The sequence below is a fragment of the Hyaena hyaena genome, unplaced genomic scaffold (genome assembly GCF_003009895.1).
Source record: "Hyaena hyaena isolate Hyena2069 unplaced genomic scaffold, ASM300989v1 scaffold_840, whole genome shotgun sequence".
In the NCBI taxonomy this organism is placed as follows: domain Eukaryota; kingdom Metazoa; phylum Chordata; class Mammalia; order Carnivora; family Hyaenidae; genus Hyaena; species Hyaena hyaena.
The window spans coordinates 280,527-291,280 of record NW_024081475.1 but is presented as its reverse complement, the minus strand read 5'-3'; positions in this window follow the sequence as shown (position 1 = coordinate 291,280).

Sequence of the window (10,754 nt, the reverse complement as noted above, 5' to 3'; positions counted from 1 at the left end):
CAAGTGAACTTTTTTCTATGTTTAAAACTTTATTGTTATTTTTTTAAGTTTTAAGTAAGCTTTCTCCCTAACGTGGGGCTTGAACTCATGACCCTGAGATCAAGAGTAGCATGCTCGGGGGGCGCCTGGGTGGCTTAGTCGGTTAAGCGTCCGACTTTCGCTTAGGTCATGATCTCGCAGTTCGTGGGTTCGAGCCCCGCATCGGGCTCTGTGCTGACTGCCAGCTCAGAGCCTGGAGCCTATTTCAGAGTCTGTGTCTCCCTCTCTCTGACCCTCCCCTGCTCACGCTGTCTCTCTCTCTCCTAGAAATAAATAAAAATATTAAAAAAAAAAAAAGTAGCATGCTCGGGGTGCCTGGGGTGGCTCAGTGGGTTAAGCATCTGACTCAGTTTCAGCTCAGGTCATGATCTCACAGTTTCCTGAGTTCGAGCCCCATATGAGGCTCTATGCTGACAGTGTAGAAGCTGCTTGGAGTTCTCTCTCTCTCTCCCTCTCCCTCTCTCTGTGCCCCTTCCCCACTCACACTGCCTTCATCTCTCTCAAAATAAATAAATAAACTTAAAAACATATTTATAAAAGAGTTTCATGCTCTACCAACTGAGCCAGCCAGGCGCCCCTTTAAAACTTTTTAAGGCCCATACTTTGAGCTGGTTGGAACTTCCTAATTCATGTGGATTGGCATAAAAATACATGGACTCTGGACCCCAGACCCCCTTAGGTTTAAATCTGGGTATGTCTCGTACTAGCGATATGATCTTAGGCAAAATGCCTCACCTCCTTCTGCCTTGGTTTCTTCTTTCCCTGTAAAATTCAGATCATGATAATAAGAGTATCTATTTTATGGAGCTATTATGAAGATCGAATATATTGAAATTTGCAAAATGCTTAGGATGGTGCTGGCATATAGTGATGTCATAGGTCAATTATATCTTAATAAAAGAAATAAAAGGTTAAAAAAATGAGCAAATGGTCTGAATAGACATTTCTCCAAAGAAGAAAGACAGGTGGCCAAAAAGTTTGTGAAAAGATGCTCAACATCATTAGCCTTCAAAAAATGTAAGTCAAAACCGTGAGAAACACACACTTCCAGGCCGATTAGGATAGCTACAATAAAAAAGACATATAGTAACAAGTGTTAACAAGAAAGTGGAGAAGTTAGGACCCTCCTTCACAGCTGGCTGTAAGGTATAAAGGGTGCAGCCATTTTGGAAAGCAGGTTGGCAGTTCCTAAAATGTTAAGCATGGAGTCACTGTATGACCCAGCAAATCCATTCCTAGATATTCCAAAAGACATGAAAACATATGTCTACCCAGAAACCTGTATGTGAAAGCACACAACAGCATGAATCATAACAACCAAAAAGTGGAAACAATCCAAATGCCCATCAATGAATGGATGGAGAAATGACATGTGGTACGTCCATACAGTGGAGTATTATTCTGCCTTTCTCCCCCTCTCTCTGCCCCCTCCCACTTGCTTTCTCAAAATAAACAAACACGGAGAAAATAGAATGAAGTTCTGACACATGCTGCAACATGGATTAACCCTGAAAACACGATGCTAAGTCAAAGAAGTTAGTCACCACAGACTGTACATTGTATAATTCTAATTTTATTAAATGTTGAAAATAGGGGGGTACCTGGGTGGTTCAGTGGGTTTAGTGTCTGGCTATTGATTTCGGCTCAGGTCGTGATCCCAAGGTCATGGGGTCAGGCCCTGAATCAGGCTCTGCCCTGAGCATGGAATGTACTTAAGATTCTCTTGCTCTCCCTCTGCCCCTCTCCTCCGATCTCTCTCTCTCTCTCTCTCTCTCTCTCTCTCTCAAATAAAAAACAAAGTGTCCAGAATAGGGAAATCTATAGAGACAGAAAGTAGATTCATATTTGCTTGGAGCTGGTAATGGTTGTCCATATCCATGAAATGCTAAAGGTCACTGAATTATACCATTTTATGTATTTATTTACTTTAATTTTTAGAGGGAGTGCATGTACATGAGCAGGGGAGAGGGGCAAAGGGAGAGAGAGAATTTCAAGCAGGCCCCATGCTCACCAAGAAGCCTAGCTCAGGGCTGGATCCCATGAACTTGGATCCCACGACCCTGGATCCCATGACCTGAGCAAAAATCAAGAGCCAGATGCTCAACCGACTGAGCCACCCAGGAAGCCCTGAATTATACTTTTTTTAAAAAAGGGGACTAAGTTTTTTTTAATGTTTATTTATTTGGGAGGAGGGGCAGAGAGAGAGGGAGACAGAGGACCCGAAGCGGGCTCTGTGCTGGGAGCACAGATGTGGGGCTCAAACTGACGAACTGTGAGATCGTGACCTAAGCCGACATCGGAAGCTTAACCAATGGAGCCACCCAGACGCCCCTGAATTGTGCCTTTTAAAAAGGAGAACTGTATGATGTGAATTATATCTCAATAAAACCATTCTGGAGACAAATCTCTGTGGTGACAGGTGGAGAAAGGAAAAGGCGCTGAGACTGTAAGCCACAGAAGTGACTGGTGAATGGTCGGGGCAGGAGAGGATGATGTCTGAGCTGGAACAGGGTTTATGGAATGGATTCAGGAGAGAGATTCCAGATGGAGATAGGCCAGGACTCAGTGATGATTGGGTTTTGGTTTGATTTTTTTGTACCGTAGTATCATCCAGACACTACCAGAGTATGTATCTGGGCATTGCCCTTTGTGTACGAAACTACCACGCCGTTCCAAGCCGCTACCATTATAATTCATCTTCACTACCGCCTTCGTGGGTGGCCCACCTGTGTCCACTCGTGTTCCCTGCCTATCTGTTCTCTACGCTGGAGCCACAGTGACCTTTTGACACTGCAAATCTGACAGTGTCATCCTCTCGTTTTAAACTCATCAATGATTTTCCTTTGCACTTCAGGAAAGACCAAAATCCTTAACCCACTTGACCAGCCTGAACCCACTTGTCCTAGCCCTTGCCTGTCTTTCTGACCTGTCCTGCACTCTTAGTGCTCCGAGTCCACTGACTGCTTGCAAGCACCTCACCATGTTTGTTCTCTCCTACCACAGGGTCTTTGCACATGCTGTTTTCTCTATGGAATACTTCTTTGCCTCACTTGGTGACTTCAGCTCTCCCTTCAGTTACCAGCCTAACCATCACTTCCTCAGAGAAGCCTTCCCTGATGGCCCAAGCCCCCTATTTATTAAAAATTTTTAAGGTTACTTATTTTTTAAAAATTCTTAATGTTTATTATTTTTGAGACAGAGACAGAGCACAAGCGAGGGGGATGCAGGGAGAGAGGGAGACACAGAATCAGAAGCAGGCTCCAGGCTCTGAGCTATTGGCACAGAACCCAATGCGGGGCTCAAACTCACATGGACTGCAAGATCATGACCTAAGCCGAAGTCGGACACCCAACCGACTGAGCCACCCGGGTCCCCCTAAGTTTATTTCTTTTGAGGGAGAGAGAGAGAGAGAGAGAATGAGTAGGGTAGGGGCAGAAAGAGAGGGAGAGAGAATTCCAAGCAGGCTCTGTGCTATCAGTGCACAGCCTGATGCAGGATTCTTGAAGCCACAAACTATGAAATCATGACTCGAGCCAAGATCAAGAGTTGGATGCCTAACTGACTGAGCTCCATCAAGTCCCCTATATTATGTTCTCAAACCTCTTTGTACTTCTCCGTCATGACCCTTATCACAAGTACAGTTTCATGTTTATTTATCGCATCCTTTGATTAGTGTCTGCGTCTTTCATTCAATAGTAAACTTCATTAAGACCAGCATCAGTAGCCATTTTTGTTTGCCATTATATCTCTGGTACCTAATACAGTGTTAGGCACATAGTTGGTCCTGAATTATATCTGTTAAATAAATAAACCTCAGGAGCAATTTTAAATGCTAATTAAAGCCAGCCGTGATCTACCCTACTGTGCCTATAGGTTGGCAAAGTTTAAAAAGATTAAAAACACTCAGCATAGGCAAGGATTAAGGACAATGAACACTTTCCTACTCTGGGTGCTGGGCATGTAGATTGCTATGTCCTTTGTGGAAGGCAATTAGATCTTCAAGTGCTCTACTGTTGGACCACACAATTCTACCCATGAAAATGTATTCCCAGAAAATGATCACTCATGTGCATAATGGTATACACAGAGAATGCTCGCAGAAGTGCTGTGTGTAATAGGAGAAGATTGAAAACAACCCAAATGTTCAACAATACGATATTAGTTCAATAACTCATGCTGCATTCATACAACGGAATACCATGAAGCCATTAAAAATAATCATTAAATTGTATTTATTGACATGATAAGATGTTCATGCTAGAATCTGTAGTAAAAATAAGCAGTTACTGGGGCGCCTGGGTGGCTCAGTCGGTTAAGCATCCAACTTCAGCTCAGGTCATGATCTCACGGTCCGTGGGTTCGAGCCCTACATCAGGCTCTGTGCTGACAGCTAGCTCAGAGCCTGGAGCCTGCTTCTGATTCTGTGTCACTCTCTCTCTCTCTCTGCCCCTACCCCACTCACTCTCTCTCTCTTTCAAAAATAAATAAACATTAAAAAAATTTTAAGGCAGTTACTAATAAGTAATAAGAAGGATCCAAGGTTTTCTATTTTAATAGTATATGATACAGATATCTAAATTCATAGAAAAACAGCTGCAAGGATAAATGCGAAGCTGTTTGCTATGAATTGCTTCTGGGGTCTTCCACAGTTTACCCTATATTGTTTTATACTGTGCTAAAACCTTTTATGAAAATGCACTCATGTATCACTTGCATAATGGATGAAGTTTCAAATAAAAAAAGAAAAGATAGACTACCAAAGGTAAATATCCATATATGACCCTATGTATATCTGTTGTACATAAATACATATATTAAAAGGACCCAAATAATAATCGCAAAAGTACTCACAGTGGTTGTTTGGGGTTGTGGGAGATTATGGGTAGCCTTTATGCCCTTCTTTTGCTTGGCTCTATTTTCTCTAATTAGCATCTATTAGTTTTGTAATAAGAGAACATCATGGAATAGATTTCATTTTGAAAAAACATTGTAATGGGGAAAAAATGCATTACAACGAGAAATAGAGGCGAAGAGAGAAGAACTAGCTATGCGAGCTAGCCAGCCCATTAGGCCCCCTGGACAGACCTGTGAAAGGGGCCACATTTTAATGAGAAGGTTGCTTAGTGACCATGGAATCAGAGCCAAGGGCTTAGCTGGAGGGCTTTCATGTCCAAAGACAGAGAGCAACAAGAGCTGTTATGCTACCTTTACCTCCACTGTAATGATAAACTGTCTGCCCTGAATAAGCCGCCTTAATTTTTTTTAATGTTTTATTTATTTCTGAAAGAGAGAGAGAGAGAGACAACATGAGCAAGGGAGGGACAGAGAGAGAGGAAGTCACAGAATCCAAAGCAGGCTCCAGGCTCTGAGCTGTCAGCACAGAGCCCGACTTGGGGCTCGAACCCAGAACCGTGTGATCATGACCTGAGCCGAAGTCTGACACTTAACCGACTGAGCCCCCCAGGCACCCCTCTAGTTCCTATTTTTCTGTGTCTAGTGTTGACAGCTCCCCTTCTGACCAACACATCCTCTCTTTAGCTTACAACTCTGTTAAATCACAATCAATTTTTTACTCTCTCTGCTTTGGGCCTGGAAAATATTCGGCCCTTAAAGTATGGCTTTTAATGTCTGATCTTCTCTATCATATGCTAATTTTATTACTTCAAGGAAGGGATTGCCCTGTAATTCTCCTACACAGATTTTTTTTTATTTTTTTTTATTTTTTATTTATTTCTAGGAGAGAGAGAGAGACAGCGTGAGCAGGGGAGGGTCAGAGAGAGAGGGAGTCACAGACTGAAACAGGCTCCAGGCTCTGAGCTGGCAGTCAGCACAGAGCCCGACGCGGGGCTCGAACCCTCGAACCGCGAGATCATGACCTAAGCGAAAGTCGGACGCTTAACCGACTAAGCCACCCAGGCGCCCCTCTCCTACACAGATTTAAAGCTGCTAGTCAACAGAAACCAAATCATATTTTACAAACATTTTTTAGTGTTTTATTTTTATTTATTTTTTGAGAGAGAGAGACAGCACGAGCCAGGGAGGGACAGAGAGAGGGAGACACAGATTCAGAAGCAGTCTCCAGGCTCCGAGCTGTCAGCACAGAACCCAACACGGGGCTTGAACCCATGGCCCGTGAGATCATGACCTGAGCCGAAGTTGGACACCCAACCAATTGAGCCACCCAGGTGCCCTACCAAACCATATTTTAAATCTTTCATATACCCTTAGCATCTAACACAAAGCCATGCATACAGCAGGTGCTCAGTAATAACTGAGTGAAAGAATGAATTCAGTGAAAACAAATTTGAAACATACAGACAACACAGAATATTGAATAAATCAACTTTTTAGAGTTCAAGTCTTAAAATATAAATTTATTATTAATTGCACATGAGACTCTTGATCTCGGAATCATAAGTTTGAGCCCCACATTAGGTGTAGAGATTACTTAAAAGTAAAATATTTAAAAAATAATAAAATAAGGGCACCCAACTCTTGACTTTGGCTCAGATCATGATTCCAGCATTATGGGACTGAGCTCTACATGGGACTCCATGGTAAGCATGGAGCCTGCTTAAGATTTTCTGTCTCTCCCTGCCCCTCTCCCCCACTTGCTCACTCTCTCTTTCTCTCTCAAATAAAAATTTAAAAATAAAATAAAATAAAACTCTTAAAATAGAAAACAAAAACAAAAGAATAAAGTCAAAGTTCCCAGGGCATCTGGCTGGCTGGGTCAGGAGCATGGGACTCTTGATCTCAGAGTCATGAGTTCAAGCCCCATGGTGGGTGTAGCGATTACTTAAATAAATAAATATTTGTTTAAAAAAAGTCAAAGCTCCCATTCGTCAAACATCTCCAAACCTAATCTCTTCCTTAGAGGTAACCACTGTTTGACACGTAACTTCTGAAGCACTTTATATGTATATCTCTCTGTGCACTGCCACCGAGTGAACTCAAAGATACATTGTTACATGAGAAAATATTGTGAAGCGATATTTAAAATCTGACACTACATTTTTTTTTTTAACTCTAACTATTACTTTGGTTCTGGACACAATTTCAATGTGTAGTAGTGGGGGAAAGGAGGGTACCCAATTTTTGGATACCAACCAGCTGACTGAGGATTCAGCTCAGTGCTGACACTATCTGATAGTGTCAGATCTCGCTGGTTAAGGGTTCAGTCTTACAAGACTGTCCCCAACTCTGCCACTTCAGCTGTTAATGGCAAGTATGGGTTGTTAGGGCTATAAACCAGAGGTTCCCACAGCTCCCTCCTCGGGCTCAAATGATTTCCTAGAGTGGCTCATAGACCTCAGGGAAATGTGTTTACCAGTTTCCTGAAGGGCATGATGAAGATGAAAACGAACAGGCAGATGGAAGAGATGCGTAGGGCAAGATGTGTGGAAAGCAGCACAGAGCTTCTGTGACCTCTCCGGGAATGCCACTCGCCTCAGTCTCCATGTGTCCACCAACCTGGAAGCTCTTGGAACCCCATATTTGGGGGACTCTATGGAGGTGTCATCACGTAGTCACGATTGATCATTAATTCCATTCTCAGCCCCTCTCCCTTCTCAAGGAAGTAAGGGCCAGGGCTGAAAATTCCAAGCTTCGAATCAAGGCTTGGTCTTTCTGGGGACCAGTCCTCACCCAGGAGTCATCTAAGAGTCCACCCAGAGTCATCCAAAAGACACTCCTGTGACCCTGAGATTATAAGACTTCAATCTACTTATAGGCTGAATCATGGCTTCACCGATGTTTTGGTACCAGAATATATGAAGATTCTGTATCCATGAGTCCTGGAAACTTCTCTTCTCCATCCCCTGACCATTTTACCCACTCTTGTGCAAAAAGTTTGGGTTCACAGCATGGAGCCAAGCCAAGGGACCCTGGACTTTTATCAATCTTTACTTTGATTAATCTGCTTAACCATTGCCCCAAGTTACTGTTGGTCAGATTTCTCATAATAATCTCTATCATCCAGCTTTTATTTTCTTTTAATGTATTTTTTTTTTGAGAGAGAGAGAGACAGACAGACAGACAGACAGAACATGAGTAGCAAAGGGCAGAGAAAGAGAGAGACAGAGAACCCCAAGCAGGCTCTGCACTGTCAGCACAGAGCCCGATGCGAGGCTTCAACTCATGAACCATGAAATCACGACTTGAGCAAAAAGCAAGAGTCAAACGCTTAACTGAGTGAGCCACCCAGGTGCCCCTCTACCATCCAGCTTTTAAAAGTTTAACACCAAACAGGGATAAATAGACTTATTTGTGTCTCTTTGATATCGGGGGACCAACAAGGACTCCCTTTGTTCCACACAGCCTTTGGTAATACTGATTAAAATCTTAGGGGCACCTGGGTGGCTCAGTCAGTGGAGAGACCGATTCTTGATTTTCACTCAGGTCATGATCTCATGGTAGTGAGATCTGGCCCCAAGTCACGGAGCCTGCTTTAGCATGGAGCCTGCTTGGGATTCTCTTTCCCTCCCTCTCTGCTCTTTCCTCGCTCATGTGCATGATCTCTTTCTCTCTCAAAATAAATAAATAAACATTTAAAAAAAAAATACTTTCATGGGAGCCTGAGTGGCAACTTTGGTTAAGCGTCGGACTTCGGCTTAGGTCATGATCTTGCCGTTCGTCAGATAGAGCCCCTCATGGGGCTCTGCACTGACAGCATGGAGCTTGCTTGGGATTTTCTCTCTCTCTCTCCCCCTCCCCTGCTTGCACTCTTTCTCTCAAAATTAAATAAATAAACATAAAAAAAAAAAAAGGAAATAGGATGAGTGTGCCTGGGTGGCTCAGTCGGTTAAGTGTCTGACTTCAGCTCAGGTCATGATCTCACATTTTGCAGGTTTGGGCCCCATGTTGGATCTGTGCTGACAGCTCAGAGCCTGGAGCCTGCTTCAGATTCTGTGTCTCCTTCCCTCTCTGCCTCTCCCCGACTCGTGCTCTGTCTCTTTGTCTCTCAAAAATAAATAAACATTAAAAAAAATTTCAAACAGAAAGAAATGGGATGAGTAAAATGGACATGAAGGGGGTTAAATCTGTTCAAAAGCAAAATTCAACTGAGTAAATTTGAAGGTCTAATTGACTTTATTCTGCGATTCATCAACTGGGCATCACCTCATCTAGCAAGTAGAGGGACACCCTTAGAAATGTGAAACAGAAGGATTTTTGTAGGAAGGGGGATGGAGCAAGAAAGCTACAAGCAATGAAAAGCCAGGATTGTTTCAGGCGAGATCACCTTCCCTGGAGAGAAGGGCTAGTATCTTATTATGCAGAGCCTGACACGGGGCTCCATCTCATGAACCTCAAGATCAGGACCTAAGGCAAAATCAAGAGTTGGACGCCCAACCAACTGAGCCATTTCTTAAGAACCCATTAAGATCCCATTTCTTAATAACCACCTGAAGACTTTCATTCTGCTGGGGAGCGTACGGGGACTCCTGTTTCCTCTCGGTTTTGCCCCCCAGTATTCACCTTACTCATCATATCTCTTATTAACCATTTAAAATTTTTCACCTTAGGGGCACCCGGCTGGCTCAGTCCGTAGAGCATGCAACTCTTGGTCTTGGGATCATGAATTCAAGCCCCACATTTGGTGTAGAGCTTACACACACACACACACACACACACACACACACACTAGTACTTAAAAATTTCCACCTTGGTGGTAAGAGTCCCATAACTCTCCCCTCCTTGGCTTCTGACCATTCTCTTTTTAATTAATTTACTGGGTTTTGTTCTTTTGTTTCATTAAAAAAATTCTTTTTTTTAATTTTTAAGTATTCTCTACACCCAATATAGGGCTTGAAGTCACTACCCTGAGGCCAGGAGTCACATGCTCTACTGACTAAGCCAGCCAGCTGCCCCTAACCAGCTGTTTTTATTAGCATCTGTAAGAACCATGAGGGGAAGCTGACGCCAAAAAAATTCCATAAGGCTTCCAGAACTGCTTTTCAGTTTTGCAACTATGAGGTGAGGTGGTGTGCTCACGAGAAAAGGGCCCCCGTAAGCACAGCTTACACCATGACCCGGATCACAAGCATATTTGGCAGGTGAATATCACGGTCATTGTAAAACCAGTCTCCTGTGGCTTGCATACAAAACACACCAGCTGCTTCATCTGGGGTGTTCCACTGGCATTTACAGGGAAAATGTAAAGGGGGAGCCCCTTTCGTGGGCTAAGCAGATTTTACAGTGGCTTCTACCCAATCCACCAGGCTGGCCGTTTCCTCAGGACTAACCTGTGTGTCTGGATCACATATACGCATATGTGCTTCCTGCACAGGGAGCTGTGGGTCCTGCGTCCCCCCAAGTGTGCTCATCCACTGCACAGCATTCAAAGGCAAAGACAAAAAACTCTAATGCAAAAGGATACAGGCACCCCTATGTTTATTGCAGCATTATTTACAATAGGCAGATTATGGAAGCAGCCCAAGTGTCCATCAATACTTGAAGGGATAAAGAAGATGTGGTGTATCTTGCCATTGGCAACAACATGGACGGAGTTAAGGAGTATTATGCTAAGTGAAAGAAGTCAGTCTGAGAAAGACAAATAACATGATTTCACTCGTATGTGAAATTTAGGAAACAAAACAAATGAGCAAAGAAAGAGAGAGAGAGACAAACCAAGAAACAGACTCATCATAGCTGTAGAGAACAAACTGACGGCTACCATGGCAAGGTGGTGGTGGGGGATGAGTGAAATAGGTGAT